The sequence below is a fragment of the Dasypus novemcinctus genome, chromosome 12 (genome assembly GCF_030445035.2).
Source record: "Dasypus novemcinctus isolate mDasNov1 chromosome 12, mDasNov1.1.hap2, whole genome shotgun sequence".
Classification (NCBI taxonomy): Eukaryota; Metazoa; Chordata; class Mammalia; order Cingulata; family Dasypodidae; genus Dasypus; species Dasypus novemcinctus.
The window spans coordinates 6138964-6149668 of NC_080684.1; the positions used below are offsets into that span (position 1 = coordinate 6138964).

The window sequence follows — 10705 nt, forward strand, 5'->3', positions numbered from 1 at the left end:
TGTGCCAGCAAGTGCCACCCCCACCCGGTTTCTCTAATTGCCGCAAAACAAACCACTCTGTCCATTTTGAACCCTGAACAGATATTTTTATTCCTCATCTTAAATCCACCTATCTTATTTGTTCTTTCATCTGTGACTGCTTGCTGACTTCATTTTAAAAGTACTTGCTGAGGCAAGCGAACTTGGCCCAGTGGTTAGGGCGTCCGTCTACCACATGGGAGGTCCACGGTTTAAACCCGGGGCCTCCGTGACCCGTGTGGAGCTGGCCCATGCGCAGTGCTGATGTGTACAAGGAGTGCCCTGCCATGCAGGGGTGCCCCGCGTAGGGGAGCCCCACGCGCAAGGAGTGCACCCCGTAAGGAGAGCCACCCAGCGTGAAGGAAAGTGCAGCCTGCCCAGGTGTGGCGCTGCACACGCGGAGAGCTGACACAACAAGATGAGCAAAAAAAGGAAACACAGATTCCCGTGCGGCTGACAACAGAAGTAGACAAAGAACACGCAGCAAACAGACAAGGGGGGGGGGGGGGGGGAGGGAAATAAATAAATCTTTAAAAAAGAAAAAAAAGGATAGGAGAGTAAACTTAAATAGATCAATGCTAAAAGTACTTGCTTAGCTCACCACTGTATTTCAGCTGTATTATATTCCAGTTCTTCTAGTTCTTCTTACCAACGTTAAAACCCATAGCAATCATTTGAACTCTATTCTGCAAATTGTTTAAGAACAGGGTAAGTTAAGTTTGCTCTGCTGCTAGCATCCTAAAGTGATACCTTTGTTGAAATAATTGTAAACAGCATGATTCATTTCTAGCAGAGGCTGAGTTTAGGACAGTAGCTTCCATTGAAAAGTCCTTCTGTGTTGTAGATAACATTTTAATGTCCTCCTGTCTCACATAAACAATATAGGGACCTATCTGCTCTGAAAATCCATGAACTTTTCAGATAATGCCCTAAAAACAATTGTCTATGCCTCGCTGGTGGTGGTTCTTAGGTTTTCGCCTCACTTGACTTTATCATTGTTTTCTACTTGTAAAAAAGCATTGCCAAATAATTCCTAATTTTCCACTAAAAAATAATGAAATGATATTAAGCTTCCCAAAAAGTTTAAAGTTAAACCTACTGTTGTTTGATTAACTTTTACGGATTTGTTGTTTTCCCTTTCTCTGGATTGTGGCAATAGCTTTTTTGTTTTCAACTCTTCGTAATCCTGATTAAATGCAGTGACTTAAGGTTTGAGAGCTAAACACTGGGATTTGGGATACCAGACAGTTTTGTTTGTATAATTTGCACTGTATGTAGAAGGGATATGGTTACCTTTTGTTAAATCTGCACTTGCTAATATGAACAAAGGGAAATGCAGTATAAATCAATTTTTGTATTATCTGTTGGAAACATGAGTTTTATTTGCTTAATAGTAGGGCTTTGCCCCTTTTCTGTAAGTCTTTTGGGATCCTGTGTAGAAGCTGTTCTCATTAAACACCAAACAGTTAAGTCCATTCTCGGGTACTAGTTACAAATTTGGTTTTATGTTCTACTTAACAATTTATATAAATGAAATATTTCTAAAAATAAATAATAATAACACCTTACCCTTCTTTAGAATTTTATTGATTAGAGTTGTTTTATTTGTTAATGCTATGATATAGTTGAGTTGTTGCCTATCAGATTTATCTTTTTAGCAAGTTCTCCCCCACATATACTCTTATCAGTGGACAGAAACTAGTGAAGTCTCTGTCAAAAGTCTGGCAAGGAAATATTTTTCTTAAAGTGGTAACTAATGCCCCTAACCAAGACTCTGTGTTAAAATGTTCAGGTTTTCTTTTCCCTGGTTTTAAAAAAAAGGCATATATGTCTAAATTAAATTTTAGTAAAAGGGAAAGAATTGTATCCAGGTCAAGTTCCAACATACTGAGTGTTAAATCAATTGAAATATAGCTGCAAAATTCAATGGTTGGCATGCTTAACATGCTGGAAAATTAAAAGAGCTTTGCACAAAGTTAGAATGGGACCTGTTAAAAGATGCTGATTCTATTCTCTTTTCTTACTCAGCATTTGTAGGCTCCATGGTTACCAAAGGGCTGTTTAAATGACACATTCTGGCTATACTGAAAAATAATACTTGAGAATATATGGGACTTCGTACTGATTGGTTAAAGCTATATTATTTTCTTTCCTGGCATATTATCTGACTCAGTGTTTTCTTCCTTGACACTGCTGTGATAATAGCTAGAATTCTTAGGTTTTTGTCCTCATTCACCCATAACTTTACCCCCAATACCTGTTTTCTTTTTTCTAAATTGGGGAGAAAATTACCTTTCCAACATCCAAATTCACTATTTGTATGCTGTGAAACTTTTTTTACTAATTAAAAATGCTTTTATTCTTAATTGAAGATAAAATTTTTAACTATCTAAGAAGATCTCATTTTATCATTAATAATAATTGTGATATTAACCATTTTCATTAAATCTCAGAAAATTATGGATACTGGTTCTTGATTATATGTTACTTCTTTTAAGAAAACATCTTTCTAAAGCTATTAAGAAAGGCTTTCTTATCTTCTGCAACACATCTATTCCTGGTAACAGTCAGTCAGAAATTACCACCATAATTAAAAGAGCCAGAAAGGTTTTTAGGAATGAGTATACATCCAAAAATGTTTTGGTGCTCAAGATTTAAATAACAAAGAAGAATACCGCTTAACCATGTCCACTGCTGTGAGGCATCAGAAGAGCTCATTTCACTGAGAAGAACTAGTGCAGAGCGCTACACTGCGGGCCACCACACAGCAAACTCCCCTGGGAAGGTGGCTGACAACCTTACAGCTTTCACAAAAACCAACACAAAATGAATCATAGACCCAGCGTATAATGCAAAACTAAAACTTATAGAAGAAAATCTACTTGACCTTGGATTTGCGGATGAGTTTTCAGATAAAATGTCAAAAACATGACTCATGACAGGAAAAGCTGATCATTTGGACTTTATCAGCTTCACAAAAGAAACTGTTAAAAAAATGAAAAGATAAGTCACAGACTGGGAAAAAATTATTTGTAAAACATATATCTAATAGGGGAACTTGTTCTTATAATATAAAGTGTACTCCTAAAACTCAAAATAAGAAAACATATTACCCAATTAAAAATTGGGTAAAATATCTGATTACCTCTTCAAAGATATAAACATATGAAAAGATTTTCAGTATTTTTTGTTAGCAAGGAAATGCAGAGTAAAACAATGAGATACCATTATACACCTATTAATCCCCCCCCAAACACACACACACACAAACGACAACACCATAAAGAATAAGGAGCAACAGTTACTCTCTCATTCTTTGCTGGTATGAATGCAAAATGGTACAGCTACTCTGCTTCAGATTGAGAGGGCGGCTTGATCTTATGGGGGAGGTGGAAGGAGCTGTTTTGCTTGTAGTTGCAGATATTCTGTGCTTTTTGGAATTGGGGTTGTCCATGATCATCATTTTGTTAGTTGTCCCCGGCAAGTCCAATGACCTGGAGTGTAGGTGTTGGCTGCAACTCTGCTGAGATTCAGGGCTCACCTGGCATAGAAACAGACCAAAGATTTAAATCTCTGGGACATATAGTTAACGAGTATAGTCCTAATTAGGTTCAAATAAAAGGGGTAAAAAGGGCCATGTAAGGAAATGATAAGAGTCTAACTCTGCTGGGGAACATATATTCCTAGGTGAGGCCCAGCAACGAGGTTCTATTTCATGGGGTAGTGTCCAGTTGTGTCTGGAGCCCTGGGTAGCGCTGTGTGGGGCTTTGTTTACTGTGGCAGTGAGATCTGCTCGAGATGTATATGAGCGTAACCTCTGGAATTATCTCCTGGCTCACTTTGAAATCTCTTAACCATAAAAACTCTTTCCCCCCTTCCCCTTTTGGTCAATGTCTTTTTCCAAATGCATCACTGGTTGGCTGGCACTTGGTAATATTTTAGTGCCAGTGAGGCTCATCCACAGGAATCATGTCCCACCCTGGGGGGAAGTTAGTGAGTTTATTTGCTGAGTTGGCTTAGAGAGAGTCCACATTTGAGCAACAAGGAGGTTTTCAGAGCTAACTCATAGGCAGTAGATATTATTAGGCTGTTTCAATTTTAAAAGAATAAGGTTCATAGTACAAACATTAATATCAAGGACTTGGTGTATTGGCCGGTTTCCTTTTATTAGGCACTGCCTATGTCCTTTTAGAGATTCTTGCCACTCTATTAGAGAATGTAGCAGGCTCCCCAGGATAGAAATTTAATATTTTGTTGGTTATTGTGTGGGTCTCCACCCACTGTGACCACGTGAATACATTCATATTCCATACAGGCTTGCCCAGGATGCACCCTTCCCCGTCCACCACCACTGCCACCCTGTGCCCATACCAGCCCCTACCATAGTTGCCAAGAAAACTCTCCCACAATTTTATTCTCAGCCAGAGTCCTCCACCTCCACAGTGTTCACCTGTCCCTTCCTCCTCTCCCCACCAGCTTTATGGATAGCCCAACCCACGCCTCTGGCCCCACTCACACTCATCCCCCATCCACATCCCATCCACACTGCTGCACCACCATCACCCCTGTCCACGGTATCGAAGATTCTGCCCAGATGAGCATAGGCTTTCCACTCTCTACTCACTTTCTGTATTCCGGTAACCTATCTCCCAGACTACCTTTGTGACTCTGCTCAATATCCTGAGTTCATAACAGTGAGATCATGCAATATTTGTCCTTTAGTGACAGGCTTACTTCATTCAACATAAGTTCTTCAAGATTTATCTATGTTGTCGCATGTGTCAACATCATTCCTTTTTCCATCATATGTATATACCACATTTTGTTTATCCATTTATCTATTGATAGACCCTTGAATTGCTTCCAACTTCGGGCAATTGTGAATAATGCCTAGATGACCTTTGGTGTGCATATATCTGTTCATGTCCCTGCTTTCAATTTGTCTGGGTATATTCCTAGTAGTGGGATTGCTGGATCATATGACAATTCTATAATTAGCTATGTAAGGAACCGACAGACTGTCCTCCACAATGACTTCACAATTCTACATTCCCACCAGCAGTAGTTGAGGGTTCCATATCCTCTATAACACTTGTAGTTTTCTGAATTTTTAATAGCAGCCAGTCTATTAGATATAAGATAATATCTCATTGTGGTATTGATTTGGATTTCCCTAATATCTAGTGATGTTGAGCATCTTTTCATGTGCTTTTTAGTCATTTTTTTTCCTCTTTGGGAAAGTGTCTATTCAAATCTTTTGCCCATTTTTTAAATGGGTTGTCTGTTTATTTTTAAAATGTAAGATTTCTTTTTATATGCTTGATATTAGGTCATTATCAGAGAGTTGGTTCCCAAATATTTTCTCCCATTGAGTAGGCTCCCTTTTCACTTTATTGACAAACTCCTTTGAAGAGCAAAAGTTTTTAATTTTGAAGAGGTCCCATTTATCTATTTTTTCTTTTGTTGCTTGTGCTTTGGACATAAAGTTTATGGAACTGTTTCCTACTACCAGAACTCATAGATGCTTCCCTACATTATCTTTTAGGAATTTTATGTCTTTGATCCATCTTGAGTTAATTTTTGTATAAGGCATGAGATAGTGATCCTCTTTCATTCTTTTGAATATGGATATACAGTTTTCCCAGCACTATTTGTTGAATAAACTGTTCTGACCCAGCTGGGAGGGCTTGACAGTCTTGTGAAAAATCACTTAACCATAGATCTGAGAGTCTATTTCTGAGTTTTCGATTCAGTTCTATTGGTCAATCTATCTTTACACCAGTACCATGCTGTTTTCACCACTGTAGCTAAGTAATATGTTTTAAAGTCAGAAATTGAGAATCTTCCAACTTCATTCTTCATTTTTAAGACATTTTTGACTATTTAGGGCCCCTTACCCTCCCAAATAAATTTTAAAAATTTCATATTGGCTTTTCCATTTCTGCAGAAAAGGCTATTGGGATTTTTATTGGGATTGCATTGAATCTGTAAATCAGTTCACTACCTCCTCCCCTTGCTCCTGCTGGCATGGGACATGACTACTGGGAATGAGCCTCCCTGGCACTAGGGATTATTATCAAGCACCAAGTAACAATTCATCTCAAAAAAGACCTTGACCAAAAGGTTCCAAAAAGAGGAATGCAAGAAAATGAAAAATGAAATGCAGGATACGGGGTATCCATCACAGCACTGACTAAAGGAGTTCCTTGAATGATGGCACAAAACACAATAAAAGTTGAGTAAAAACTGGAGAGTTACCATTCCATGCTGGGATGAGAAGACAGATATTTCTATGAGGAATGTCTAAGGAAAGAAAGAAACAAATTTATGGATAACTGATGTGTTTCACTATCAAAAGTAGTTTAAAATAATTTTTTAAAAAATTAAAAAAAAAAAAAGTAGTTTAGGGGGAAAATATTCCCCCTATGATAGATAAGTATTAAACTAAGCAAATTATAAGAAGGCAATTATAAATTCTATTTCTAAAAAATACAGTAATATGTAATAGTAAATATTGATATTACCAAAAATTATGATATAAAAATATTGGAAGGATGGGAACTTGAACAGTGTACACATAGAGTGAGGAGGAAGACAGCAGATAATGTTTGAAAAATCAAGAAAAAAAGAGTAAATGCATTTAGACATAGAGATATGAATAGCAGAAGAAATGAACTGAGTAATTAAAAGCAGTTGTCAACCTTAAGAACAAGAAGAAAGATGTTTTTAAACTATATTAAAATTAAGATATTAAATATAAATGCAAAAGAACAAAGTAAGTCTAGTGGGAAAAGCACTAGACAAATGTTGGAACCTCAAGTTCTTATTTCTAGTGGCATAACAAGCTGTACACTTTATGCATTTCTAGTTCTTAATTTTCTCACTTATGAACTCAAAAATTGGACTAGATCATTCCTAAAGGACACTCTAAAATTCTATGGCAAGAGGAAAATGGATAACAATAGTTTTAAAAGAAATAATACCATATTTTTAGGGTTCATAAAATCTTAGTAGGTGCTAGTACACTTAAAGATTAAATGGATAGAAAAGATAATGGCAACATACCTTTTAAAGAACATAAAGTGTGCCAAACTTTGCAATGCAATGAAAATTAAGGTACAATGGTTAGAAGACCATAGATACTTAGATTAGAACAATAATGAACATTAAACAGCGAGGCTCTACCAAAAAAAGTATGACCAACTAGATTTTGACAAATTTATTCAATGAACTACAAAGTAAGTAGCTAAAGGAAACACCAGTATGAGGGATTAGTGTATTTATTTTTAAATATTCTTGTTTACAGAATTAAGAGTTGACATTGTCTGATGAATACATTTGCCACTGAGTGGCTCATAGTGAGCTGGAAAATTCTTACATCCAGAAATGATAAGTGCATTCAGTTTAGAAAGGTGACTAGGTTGGTACAGAGGCCTCCATAATCTTCTATAATGGTACAAAAATTTTAAAAGGATACCACAGGGCATTTAGTATGCCTCATAATCGTCACTAAAGAATGCAGATTTACAAAAGGGACTTTGAGAATTCAAAATTTTGCATGTGCAAAGAATAATAAATGGTTTTGACATGAAACATAATTTAATTCTTTAGGGAGAAAGTAAAATTTCAATACATATAAATGATTCAAGTACCTACAAAGTAGGCATAATATAGTTATTTTAAGCTGTGGGGGATAGGGTAGAGAATAACCATTCCAGAGATATAATCTGAGATAAGGCATGGAAATTCTAGTGCATGTATTATAGTTATGGGGGAGTGATCACACCAGCTTTGCCAGAGTAGATTTTAGGAAAGTTTGGAAAAATGGATGAACATCTGATTATGGACAGTTTTGTATGTCAGCTAAAGACCTTTTGCATTTTATCACATGAGCAAAGGAAGATGTAGAACAAATAAAATGTGAAAAAGTCTTCTGGATTGTGGTGGTAATATTGTGGAGGAAGAAAATCGTAGTATTTAGCAGGTAACTTTAGACTTCCATGTATCTAGACTGGAATCCTGGCTCCATGTGACTTTGGGCAAGTTACTTAAACTCTTTATTAAGCCCCAGTTTCTACATAACATTTTATCAGAATTAAATGATATATTTTATATAATGTACATGGTATAGGACCTGGCTCACTATACAGAAACTTAAAAACTTACAAAAAGGATTCAAATGGAGAAGAGGCCAAAATTTGAGGGACCATATAAGACATCATTAACATAGATTAAGGTAATATCAATGAGAATAAAAAGTAAGGAATGAATGGAAAAATTAATGGCCCTTATGAATAACCAAAGGAGTGAAGAAGAATGAGAGGCCACTGCTGACTCCAAAGCTTGGTGTCTTAGTGACTGGAAGAATCCAGGCTGATATTTTCAGGAATGTGATAGGAGAGGGAGGATTGGAGGGAATATACAGAAAGTACTGAATATTCTGTTTTAAACACATCAAGTGTGAGGCAATGATGAAACTTCAGTTAAATAAGTCTAACAGGCAATTTGAGATACAAGTTTGGAATATCCTTCCTTAAACACTTATTGGAAGCATATTTCCAAGTTCTGCTCTTGATTATGTTCTTGTATCTATAGCCTTCACATGAGTAATTTCAACCAGTTTGACAGTTTGAACTATCACCCTCCCCCTGAAGTCCCAGACCTACATTTTCAAAGGCATACTGGACATTTCCACTTAGATGTCTCATAAATACACAAACTCAAAGCCACCATCCTTGTCCTCAAATAGGCATTCTCACTGAGTTTCCTGTTCCTATTAATAGTCCCTCCAGATCACCCAGAGTAGCAACTTGGAGTAATCATTTATGTCTTTTACTTGTAAAATCCTATAAAAATAAGCTGTATGAACAGAGAGGTTACCAGTCTCCTGGAAAAGGTTGAGAAGATCCTACTCACCTGTACAACACATGCATAGTTAAGGTATTACCTACTTTTGTGGCTTCTAACTACAAAATTAATTGTGATTATAGATGAAAAATTGGTAAATTAAGCCACATTAAAATTAGCAACTTAATGAGCATCAGAAGAGTATCAAAAGTCTCTTAAGAGACTTAAAAGGCTACCTAGATAGTGGGAAAAGTTATTTTACACACATATATCTAACAAAGGCATTATATCCAGAATATATGAGAAACTCTTACAATACTACTTATTCATGCGGGAAAGAGAAAGGGAGGACATTCCATTTTTTCTAATCATTTTAAGGAAATTAAAATGAAATCCACAAAGACTGCAGATTCACCAGAAGGGCTAAAATGCACAACAAAACAAAACATAAAGGCAGAAAATTGGTAAGGCTGCGGAGCAATTGGAACTATCATGCACTGCTGCTGTGAATGTTAATTGGTATAAATACTCTGAAAAAGTGTTTGGCATTTTCACTAAAACTGAACATGTGTATACTCTCTGATCCAGAAACTCTGCTCCTAGGTATGTCAACCACAAATTTATACATATGTTCAACCAAAAGCTTGTACATGAAAGTTCATAGCAACATGCTATGATATTGCTCCCAACTGGAAAATGACCAAATGTCCACCAGCCATTGGGTGTGCTTCATTTATATAATGTAGTACAATATAACAATGAGAATGAGCCAACTACACTTACAAATAAAAACATGGATAAACCTTACAAGCACGATGTTGAGTGAAAGAAGCAAAACATGAAGGCGTATCATGGCTAATTCCATTTATATAAAATATAAAAGCAGCTGAAAACAATCCATGTTACTAAGGTCAGTAGAGTGGGTAAGAGCAAGTGGAGTTTTCTGGGGGCACCAGTAATGTTCTCTTCCTTGCTCTGTGCTGATTTATGAAGATTAAATGAATTTTCATATATCTCAGAGTAAATTTAAAATATGCACACTTTTTGGCATGTATAATGATCAAATTTTAAAAATTTTCTGTAAATTTCACATCTTTAATATTTCTCCCTTTGGTACCTTCTTAATCTCAGGCCCTTTTTATCTCAGGCCCTTCTTACCTTAATGTAAATAATTTTAGCTAGTTTTCCACATCCCCCATCTCCCTTTTGATTCATTTTAATTGCACTTGACAGATTAGTCTTTCTCAAGATCTCCAATCATGCAACTCCTTACTATGAAATTAAGTATAAATCCTTAATCTGACTTTCAAAGGCCTTCATATTTTATTTCCAAGATAGTTTACCCTTAAACTGCACCAGAACGTTTGTTGTTAATCTAACCATGACTTTGTGCCCTACTAGTCTGATGCTACTTTTCTTTCTGGAGAGGTTTTCACCATCGTCTGGGTTGAAACTTCATTTTTCCAGGCCCGATTCAAACATTTCCTGTCCCCATCAAACACTGATGTTGGCCCCTGCCACTTTGGAATATGGTCTTTCCCTTTTAACAGTTCCTTAAGTTATTGAATGTCTTTTCTTACAGATTGCATGATCTTCTACCATGTAATATGTTGTTTGTCTTATTCTCCCTTTTTGATTCAAACCACCACTGGGAGAATAGGAGCTTGGTCTCTTTTTCCTACCACCTGCCACACTTAATTCAAGGTTCTACACACAGTGTAATTAGAAAAACCTAATAACTTTGCTGTGGAATTAAGTTTTTAAATTAAGTTCCCCTATAACTAGAATATCAATCATGGGAGGAGTGCCTTTGAAAATGGCTGAACACAATTGGGAGTAT

At 36.4% G+C, this 10705-nt stretch overlaps 1 non-coding gene across 1 annotated transcript; it reads left to right on the forward strand.

Moving 5' to 3' along the window:
* Positions 1-8874: 8874 nt before the first annotated feature.
* LOC111759770 (U6atac minor spliceosomal RNA) lies at positions 8875-8996 on the forward strand. Its single transcript, XR_002793663.1, has one exon. It is a non-coding gene; the product is annotated as a U6atac minor spliceosomal RNA (small nuclear RNA).
* Positions 8997-10705: the final 1709 nt, after the last annotated feature.